We start from the raw sequence: 8048 nt of genomic DNA on the forward strand, positions 1-8048 counted from the left end.
AATGCCTTCCAATATTTCTCCTAGAACAGCTCAAGTGAGGTGAAACAGTGGAAAGGCAGCCCTGTTGATTTGAATTATGCCACCCCACCTTACCAGCGCCCCAAATGTCGGCCTTTTTCCCACTCAGGTGTGGTTGTCCTTGGAAAGACCCAGAACAGACGTTTCATCACCAAGTGGTACTAGACAAAAACGGAAGGTAGAAGCAAAGCAGACATAAGTACTTATCAAGGTAGGTACTTCAGTCGTGCACTCTTTATGTAACTGACAACCCAGTCGAATTTCTTTTTTTTTTTTTTGAGATGAAGTCTCGCTTGTCACCCAGGCTGGAGTGCAATGGCACAATCTCGGCTCACTGCAACATCTGCCTCCCGGGTTCAAGTGATTCTCCAGCCTCAGCCTCCCAAGTAGCTGGGACTACAGGCACGTGCCACCACACCTGGCTAGTTTTTGTATTTTTAGTAGAGACGGCGTTTCACTATGTTGGCCAGGCTGGTCTCGAACTCCTGACCTCATGATCTACCTGCCTCGGCTGAATTTCTTTTTAATGATGCAGAATTCTAGCTCATGTTCTGACTAAGGTAGGATTTAGGGGTGGGGGCAAGCAAGAATGCTATTACTCTGAGGTCTGGGTTGTCTTTAACAAGAGAACACTAAAACAGTGAAGAAAAATTGCCAATTGTTGTTTCAAAAAAAGAACAATAAAAGGCAAGCCCCCTGCCCCTGCCCGCTACTCTTTCCCCCTTAACACTCTCAGTCTCTCCATGAGATTAAAAAAAGAAAAGCCCAGGAAATTCCAAGCATGAATGCCTCCCCAGATAAGACAGAAATGGAAGAAAACCAAACTTTGAAAAGTAAGCATTTTGATCTTCATGCAAACATGGAGTTAATCTGGGGACAGCTAGGCACAATTACACAGATGAATTCATTGTGTGAAATGGTCGCTGAGCGTAGAGAATGTCAGTGCCAGTTCAGAGTCCAAGCTCTGTAGGGGTCATACCTGAATCTGCTGAGCTGAGCACATGGAAACCTCAGTGTGCATTCAGCCTTGACCATTCTTTTTAATTTATTTCAGAGTGGCTCACTGGGGTGGCTTCAGGAAATACAAATCAAGTATCGGCCGTGGTGTTTGAAAACATGCCGGGTTTTGATATGTGTTTGACTGAAAATAGAAATAAAAATCTATGGGTCTCTATTTACATGTGTTAAAGTTGTTCTTAAGATAATCGTATGTTTTTTAGACTCTTTTACCCTTCAAGTCAGCTTGTATTCATCTGGAGAGGAAGCCCTCTCGAGTGACAGCCTTAGGCTGATGGCAGCCAGGTGCTGACTGTGGTTGTGTCAAATTCCCCAGGGGTCCTATGGGACATCATTCCTTGACTCTGGGTCTCCACATCTGTCAACTGAGGAGTCCCAGAACTGGTGGCTACAGTGCAAGTGAGGTGAAAAGTGGAAAGTCAGCCCTGTTGATCTGAATCATGCCACCCCACCCTTCCAGCACCCTGAATGTCGGCCTTCTCCCCACTCGGATGTGGTTGTCCTTGGAAAGACCCAGAACAGATATTTCACTACGAAGGGGTACTAGACAAAAACGGAAGGTATTAGCAAAGCAGAAGTATGTGCTGGACTAACTCCATTATCCAGTTCTCTAGTTCTGAGGCTCCAACTCAGTGGAGTTTGGAAATACCACTCCATCTTGAGGATTTGATTTTCAACAAATGGCTAGTATTTTGACAAGGTAAACTGCTTGTGACTCTGCAGCCTAATTGACTTACCAAACCCACAGACTCAGGGCCCCAGCTGGAAAGGACTCAAGTCTTTTGTTTTAAACACCCATCCCTGTTCCAATCAAGAAAAAATTCTAAACTCATCAGGTATCATAGGCCATGATGCATGTGTGACATTTAGCATTACAAAGGAACTACATTATTGACAGGATCTTCTCAGTGTTTATAATTATAAAATATTTGCACTGAAAGAGTCCTTAACAAGCACGTAAACCCAGAATGATTAAGCAACTTGCCCAAGAGCACACAGGCAGCAGGGAGGGAGTCAGGACCAAAATGCAGGTCTCCTGGCTCCCAGCCGGGTTCAGGTTCCTGCATGTGCCCTTCAGAGATAGGAAAGTTCACCTTTTGAATTTGCCTTTTCATATTCACCTGCACCCTTAACAAATAGGGAATGGGAATGTTGAATTTTGAATGTTGGAGTTAGAGCATGTTGCAATTCATTAGAGAAATCAGGATTGATGAAAAATTCACAGTTGCCTAGTCTGTAGGACAGATGATGTTCTTCATTTGACGCTGCCCCTGTTTCGTCACCAGAAGCAGAGCAACCAGGAGACAACGGAAGGAAAGAGGCCCTGGTCTCCTCGGGAACTGTGTTACTGACAGAACAAGGAACAGCTTTGGCTGGAGATGTTTATGCTGACTTTGGAGTATGGATCAGAAGAGGGTCCTGGCTTGCTGATGGAGCTCAGGCCTATGGAAAACAGGATGATCTTACAGTTAAAAACAAACAACCCTGGGTGTGGTCTCAGGGCCTGGGAGGAAAGGATGAGTCAGCTGAAAGTGATGGAAATTGACGGTAAGTCTAAGAGAAGCTAGCATGGCACTGCAAGGTGAAGTGGGGGGAATGGCCCAGAACCAGAAGAGCTGAGCTTCGCTACATTTGGGCTGTGTGACCTTGGGCAGGAAATTTGCCCTGTTTCCTTTTCAGTGAGATAAGGAGAACCATACCTCCTGAAAGTATTAAAGGAGAAGATTTATATCTAGTTCCCTTCCTCCCCCACTTTCCTTAACAGAATCTCTCAAGAGATGCTGCCATTTCCTGAGCACCTGTGAGCTCATCTTATCCTCACAACTGAAAGTGCTTTTTCCGACGTCAGACATGGAAAAATATGGCACCTAAAAGAGGATGTCACTTTGACAACCAATACTCCCCCAGCCCAAAACCAATTATTATAATCACTGATGAAACTGTGATATGGCCTGTGATTCACTTACATACTCTTCTGTGTCCATAAGATCAGCTTCTGTCTTCCGCTTCCACCACTCCCAGTTCTCATTCTATTCCTAGTGTTACCTCTTGAAGATGATGCCTGTCCCTTAAGTAGCAGAAGCAGCTTTCTGTATCTGGAAGAAGAGAGGCCACACTGGGCTTGAGGAGACACCATGATTTATGGTCCTAGATGATGTCCCCTTCTCACCATTCCCACACACAGTCACCCTTTGAGCTTGCACCATCCTCATAGGGGACCCTGTTGGCACTACTATGTGGGGGAACAGCGACCCTCAAGGTTCAGGTGCAGAAGCAAGCACCCGTCAGGTGTGATCCTGGCTCTGCCACTCACTGTGGGACCTAAGCCAATCCACTTCCTCTCTCTGAGCCTCAGTTTTCCAAAGGGTAAAAAGAAGGATCTAGATGAGATACCTCTCAAGGGCCACTCCAGCTCAGATCCTCTGACTTGCTTAGTGTGTGATGAGAGTTATCTTCTCCCAGAAAAGGCTTCTTTTTCTAAAGCCAAGTGTAGTAAGGACTCCTCTACTCTTTCTAGGCATTTCAGACTTTCTTTAAAAAGATCTTATTTTGGCCCAGCGCGATGGCTCAAGCCTGTAATCCCAGCACTTTGGGAGGCCGAGGCGGGTGGATCACGAGGTCAGGAGTTCGAGACCAGCCTAACAAACATGGTGAAATCCCGTCTCTACTAAAGATACAAAAAAAAAAAAGAAAAAAATTAGCCAAGCATGGTGGTGTGCACCTGTAATCCCAGCTACTCAGGAGGCTGAAGCAGGAGAATCACTTGAACCTGGGAGTCAGAGGTTGCAGTGAGCCGAGACTGCACTATTGTGCTCCAGCCTGGATGACAGGGCAAGACTGTCTCAAAAAAGAAAAAAAAAAAAAAAAAAAAGAAAGAAAAAAAAGATCTTACTTTACCAGGCTTTTTGGGGCCCACTGCCACTCAGAGGCCAAAATTCTCCCAATGTCAGTGGCTAGAAGAAAATCAGATCAAAAAGCATCCCTGTGCCTCATCTGAATCCAATTTCTGCTTTGAACCTTTTGCCAAGTCTAGGGCTTATCAGCCAGAGTGTGTGTGAATTACCATATGAAAGGACTCTCTTGGATCATATTTAAAAGAATCATCATTTCAATTTAGATCAGAAAAACACCCAGTCCTTCAGAAAATACATATAAATTCTTCTCTAAATGTCCAAACAGATTTATGCCATAGAAGATGTAATTATCTCCTTCTGGGATAAAGGAATCTTCTAGCTGTGAGGGTGAGCCAAGAAGCCAGAACTTTCTGCCTAAGAGGAGACTGCAGCAGGGCCACTACAGAAGGTTGTCCAAGTTGTTCACTGCACAAGGGCACTGGGCCAAAAGTGGGTAGGGGAGGCAGGAGTAGCTGCTTAAATCCAGCCTGAGCTCCACCGGCCAAGTCATGTGTTCAGTGCAAGGTTAGGTCAGTTCAAATGGAGGTGCACCTTTTGGTAATTCAGTAGAGGCACTGTATATGCTAGCAGGCAGCCACTCAGCATGGAAAAATGGGTCTTTCCTTTGTTAACAAACACAACAGCTCCCAAAGGCTCACAGCAAGAGCAGATGGCAGGAAAGCAGAAGTGAAGGCTGGGTGGCGGGGCAGGCGTGGGGAGAAGATGGGGAAACGATCTTGGGTGTCTGTAGAGGAGCTTACACCCTAATGCCTCCCAGCTGGCCTAAATGAACACAGTTCTGAGAAGACCCCAGTAAGAGACTGTTTCCAGCCCCTCCCCTCCTTTACTGCCCCTCCTTTCGGGCTCTGCTCAGCCTTCCCTGACCTCCCAGCCTACATCAGAGTCCCCATTGCAGGTTCTCTGAGCACCTTTGTTTTTCCTTTACAACGCTCAAGCTGCACTTTGTAATTATGTGGGTGTAGGGAATTTGAGTCACCTCTATTCTCCCCCCGTTAGACTGGAAGCCGTGTGAAGGCAAACTATGTTGGGTTTTGCTCTTGTATCCCCAGGACCCAGCATAGTGTCTGGGGCATGAAGCAGGAACTACGAATGAATTAAAATGGTGTGAATTAAAGGGTGTGGGCCTTGCACTCTGCATCCCTTTTTGCCAGGCCTAGGAGGCTGTCTGGGCACAGTGACATGTGGTCACCATGATGTAAGTTCTGTGCCCACCCCCAGGAGACACAGTCCAGAAAAGACATATCCAACCCTGGCTAGGCATTCAAAACACATATGAAGACCAATGAAAACAGCTTCCCAAAACCCACCCCAAGAGATTGTGATTCAGGGCTAGGATTTGTGTATTTAACAAGGTCCCCCAGGTGACACGAATCTGCCTATCAGAACCAACAGATACTGTTGCAATAGATACAAAGAAGCACGGGGACCAAAGAGAAGGAGGTCCCACATAAAGATCTGTGGAAGGCTTTCCAGCACAAATGATGTCCCAGCCAGGTCTTGATGGCTGGGAAGGGCATTCTGGGTCAAGGGAATGACATAAACAAAGACAGAGACAGAGACATTGGTGCACATGGGGTGAACAAATGGGGACAGGGCAGCAGGGTTGAATCCAAATGACAAGAAGCCATTCCTGGGGGACGCTCAAGCGTAATTCACCCACCACTCAGCTGGGCTCCCAGAGCCCTTTTAGGTAAGAAGCCCATATTTTGGCAGTCCCCAGAGGAGTTCCTCTGCACCCCCATTTTTCATGCAGCTTCCATCCTATTTTCAGTCCCATTTCCTGTCTCCCTCTTTCTCATGTTCTTTCTCTAGTTAGACTGTGGGCTCCTGAGGTCCCATGGCCATCAGGGAAGTATTGCCGTGGACTTCTTTGATAAATAGGCCTGATTTAAGAACTCTAAACTATCCTGGCTGGATATAGGAGACTGCTGAAGCTGGCAAAAATAGTAGTCCCTAAAGCCAGTATCTATAGCCACGCATCTCCAGTGTGGCAGAGAAGGGTCATCTTACTTAATATAAAAGCAGTATCTGGAGCATGAAGGTCAGGCCCCAGAGAGGCCTGCACATCATGCTGCACTTCCATCTTTTTTCTTTTTTGAGCCCAGAATGAGGAGGTTAACGTTAGAAACAACAGAGAGGATGCCTGTGGGATGGGAGGGCAGATCCTCAAAGACCTGCCTGAGCCCTGCCTGAGCTGGAGGGGAGAATCCACACGCTGGGTGACTCAGGCTGTAGGAATGAGCTCTCACCCCAGGCTCCCATCTATCCTTCCACATCTTTCCATGACTTCCTCTCTCCCCACCCCTCTCCCTCTTCCTCCAATGGGCCTGGGCTGGGTTGGCATGCCGGTGCTCTCTCTTAACTGGACTTTTCTAACGGGCCTGCCTGTTGCCTGGACATGTTTTCTACAAGTAAATGTGCTGGAGAGAGGAAACAGAAGTCCTCAGCACGTGGTTCCTCTCTTTGGACCAAGTGGCCTCTGGGGAACCGGTGAGGATCTGAAGTTCCCAGCCTCTGCACCAAGCTGCAGACCCAGGGTCTTTTGAGTAATGCCCCGCGCCACAGTTCAGTGCCACCTCGCCAAAGCCCGAACTATCTTGTCTGCTGTCCGGTTATAAATTAATCTCTTGTCATCAGTGATTAACTTATTCAAGACACAGGAGCTGCTGAACCAAAACAGCCCCTTGGGGTGAAAGAGCCTCCAGCATGGTGTGGCGTGTAGGTCTGCCTGTGACCCTGGCCGTGCTGGCTCTTGTGCTGTGTCAGCAGGGCTGCAGGGATGGCCAGGGCAGGGGTCCGGCTCTGGGCACTGCTGCCCTGGAATGTTCACTGAGTCCCTCGAACTGGAGATCCATGCTGCAAATATCTAGGGCTTGTTTTTGTGTGTGTGTTTGTCTGCAAGGAGGGCTTTGAAAAGGGGGTTGGGGTGGGCCATGTCCCTAGGGGCACATGTCACCTGAATACAAACAGCCTGGACTGATAGAGGAGCAGAGGGGAGCCCAACTTTGGAATTCACAGATGTTGAGGGGAGTTATGGGCCACCTATTACAGCATAAGCCATCACAGTGGAAAGAGGCCTCCAAGGTCATTAGCTCCAACTTCCTAATTCTATAGAGGCCAAGGAAGAAGGCTTGACTCACCCAAGGCCACACTCTAGAGCCAATGGGGAGGAAAAGAACAAATGTCAAATCTTGTCTATATGTCAGATAAAGGCTCATTTAGTCACCACCATGATGATAGGCAACAAACAACTTCCTTAGGAAAAAATTTCCAAGGAATCCTTCTATACCCCACCACTACCATTTAAAGACCTCAAAAGTAAGATTTCTCTGATTTTTTTCTGAATAGCTCTGGTAGATTTGATCTCACTTCTTAGTTCAGGGCACCTCACAGCAATTTAAAAATGGTGCCTTTATTCACCTCTAGGGTGGTCCTCCCCCAGAAAACTGTAACCCCAGCCTAACCAGGAGAAAAACATCAGAACAACCCAAAGCAAGGGATGTTCTACAAAGAACTTCACCCCTACTACTCAAAACTGTCACGGTCACCAAAGCCAAGGAAAGCCTGAGAAACTGTCACAGACTGGGGGACTAAGGAGACACGATGATTGAGTGCAATGTGGCACCCTGGATGGGATCCAGGAATAGGAAAAAGTCATTAGGAAAAATTAGTGGAATATGAATAAAGTATAGAGTTTAGTTAACAGTAGTGTAACAATGCTGGCTCCTTAGTTGCAACAAATGGACTACAGTAATGTAAGTCTATGGCCACACCACCCTGAACTTGTCTAGAGTAATGTAAAATGTTAACAATAGGGGAAACTTGGGATGAGATACACGAACTCTGTACTCCTGTTGCATCTTTTCTGTAAATCTTTTTTTTTTTTGAGATGGAGTCTTGCTCTGTCGCCCAGGCTGGAGTGCAGTGGCGTGATCTCAGCTCACTGCAAGCTCCGCCTCCAGGGTTCAAGCAATTCTCCTGCCTCAGCCTCCCAAGTAGCTGGGACTACAGGTGCCCACCACCACGCCTGGCTAATTTTTTTGTATTTTTAGTAGAGACAGGGTTTCACCGTGTTAGCCAGGATGGTCTTGATCTCCT

At 47.0% G+C, this 8048-nt stretch overlaps 1 long non-coding RNA gene across 1 annotated transcript; it reads left to right on the top strand.

Moving 5' to 3' along the window:
* Positions 1-7783, top strand: LOC134808864 (uncharacterized). The gene is made up of 3 exons (XR_010152890.1): positions 1-229; positions 2322-2583; positions 2801-7783. It is a non-coding gene; the product is annotated as an uncharacterized LOC134808864 (long non-coding RNA).
* The last annotated feature ends 265 nt before the right edge of the window (positions 7784-8048 follow it).

The sequence above is a fragment of the Pan troglodytes genome, chromosome 19 (genome assembly GCF_028858775.2).
Source record: "Pan troglodytes isolate AG18354 chromosome 19, NHGRI_mPanTro3-v2.0_pri, whole genome shotgun sequence".
Taxonomy (NCBI): domain Eukaryota; kingdom Metazoa; phylum Chordata; class Mammalia; order Primates; family Hominidae; genus Pan; species Pan troglodytes.